The sequence below is a fragment of the Littorina saxatilis genome, linkage group LG5, assembly GCF_037325665.1.
Source record: "Littorina saxatilis isolate snail1 linkage group LG5, US_GU_Lsax_2.0, whole genome shotgun sequence".
Classification (NCBI taxonomy): domain Eukaryota; kingdom Metazoa; phylum Mollusca; class Gastropoda; order Littorinimorpha; family Littorinidae; genus Littorina; species Littorina saxatilis.
In genome coordinates, this window is record NC_090249.1 from 44,216,668 (window position 1) to 44,219,523 (window position 2,856).

A 2,856-nucleotide genomic window follows, 5' to 3' on the forward strand; every position below is an offset into this window, starting at 1 on the left:
TGTATTTTATGTACGAGTCTGCTTTCCCTTAGTGTTTGCTTGTTGGGATATCTGTAAGCTTTCCCGTTGTTTAGTACTATCTTTCAGAATCAAAATTCATATTCAATGCCTTTTTTATTATATTTAACGATCAAAAAAGAGTTCAGTAGTTGGCACAGCCCATTAATAGGAAATTCTTTTCTTTGCGAAAGAAAAGGACCACAATAAACAATTGTGCATCTAACTTATAAAGCTCGTTTCTGTGTGTATGTGTGTGTGTGTGTGTGTGTGTGTGTGTGTGTGTGTGTGTGTGTGTGAGGGATTTTCTTTACCAGTTAGTGTGTGTGTGTGTGTGTGTGTGTGTGTGTGTGTGTGTGTGTGTGTGTGTGTGTGTGTGTGTGTGTGTAATAAAACACATGTTATAAGCGTATATTTTTATGATGTGGGAAAGAAATAATCATTCATCAAGAACCGTTCCAGGAAATAACTGAATGTTTACGAGAAAAAAACCCGGGTACAGCTAGTAAAATTATACATGAATAGCAAACCTTGCAGACTTACATCGCTCTCCTCATTTCTTTCTCGTCAGCATTTTAGCCATCGAGAATAAAACGGGCATCATTATACTCCTCTGTGGGGACAGTGAGAGGGGACTTTTTTGCTCCCATATCTCTGTGAAGTTGCGTACTTTAAATCACTCTCGTATTTCATTTTCAGGACCATTGGGGCTAATTAAAAAGTAATTTGCAGCACAGCTGGCGCACGAGAACAAAGTTAAACGTACAGTCCTTCTGCTTGCCATCTCAGATCTGGCTAGACTTGTTCATGCAATAAGACCATCACAACACTTGGACGCATACCAAAAACCAGCACCCTGACTGCTTTCTGTGATGAGTTTCTTAAACTCACGAACATTAATTTATGGTAAAAATGCCTCTGCGCATGCGCACAGAGAAAACCCGGACTGTGGAATGTTGGTATGTGACCAAGTGGACTGATGGACTTGTCCCATGTAAAGCCCAGGGCAGATCTGAGACTGTCAGCCGAACTGTTTGCTCGGGAAGGAGCACAGGAGCTTGTATCCAACCACCGGTCGATAATTATTTACTCCTGCATGCTTATTATTTACTGCTGCATGCTTACCCATACTACTACTATTTATTAGTAAATAGTGGTAGCTAGACTGTATGGAAGTAAGGAGTAAATAAATGGAATAAGGAGTAGTGTAATAATGATCGACCGGCGATTGGATACAAGCTCCTGTGGGAAGGAGCATGCCTTTAATGTTTACACCCTCTACAACACACACTGGACACGTCTTGCAAATCCGGCTGTACGCTCTGTGCGTAAGTAAGCTACCGTACATGGGTGTGCCAATGGGTACAGTTTTTAAAGACGGGTATTTAAATGTATGACAAGTTTAGTTTTTTTGTGTTTATCTCATACAAATAATCAAGACAAACTACAATTTTGATTTAAACATGTAACCTCATAAGACTATATATACATCTTATCCTTATCCTTCGTTTTAGAGACATGTTTTTTTAATCATTTGCTCAACAATCAGCATGTTAGAAACAATCTATCGTTGATAGTTTGATATATTCATGTTACACACATAAAACATTGTTTAAGTAATTGCTACATTGCATTGCTGGGCCGTGTGTAAAAGCGGGAGGGGCTTTCAAACTGAGGCAGGGGTACAGGCTATGAGGGAGGGGAGGGGGGGTGGGGGTGAGGGGGAGAATGATGCTGTTGAAATTTAGCATTTGAAAGGGGTATTTTGTGTCTCTCTCTGAGAGAAACACAACACCCTTTGCCTGGTAAGGGGTGAGGGCTTCCGGAAGCCAGAAAATCCGCCTCGGGTCCATCTCTACATTCAGTTAAAGACCCCTACTCACCAGTACCCACGTCACCCCTAAAAAGTCGTTACAATTCTACAGTGAGTCTTGAAGTACGAGTCTTCAGCAATTCAAAGAGCGGAAATAATCTAGTCCCAGGAGAGTGTTTGGACAGCCGAGGCGCAGTGCACGACAAAAAGGTCATCAAATATTTATCCCGGTTAATGGAGACTCCCTGCTGACACCGACAAACTTGGACTAAGACAGTATTTGTAGAAAGCACAAAATAAAACAGAACAACCAATGAATAATTCAACGCCGGCGAAGTGCTTTCCTCGCATGCGGCGAGTGAGGACTGACCTACACTGGTAGAATTTGAAAGAAAATGGAGTAAACGTGGTAAGAAATTATAGTTCTCGTGCTTTGCCTAATCTTTCGACGGGCAATTATTACAGACGGGCGCGTACCACCCATATGTTTGGGAAGCACCCATTTTGGCTCCGTGCACATCAGTCCAGGTCAACGTATGTGCAGACCTGCTATTATAAGTTGTCATCATTTTCACGAGTTTTCATTCACAAACACCTGGGAAATAAATCTCATGTTCCCCATGCAATAAATCGAGGTGGTGAATGGGTTTGAGCTTTCGGGTGAAACGTGCATTGTCAAAGAAAAAGCCAATCAGGCTGATTGTTTGATGTGTGGAACCATCGCGGCTTTGGATTTGTGTTTCCGAGGACAACGATTGTAAGCATTCACTCTCAAAGACCCAATCAATGTTGATAATTACCGCGGCGACTCATGGTCAATTTGCAACTTATCTCTGTAATCGCAAAATCCACAACGAAAAGTCCTAAACACTTAAAAAGAAAAGAAATATGCTCAACACTTACTGAACTCACACGTATGATCGCAGCTCTGTACATTTTCAGACTGGAAGAAAAGCGTCAACAAGCTACGTTTGACGTCACATACAAGGTTGACGTGTTATCTCGAGCTACTGTGACGATGCTTTGTGGCCCGGAGTTGGATTCTA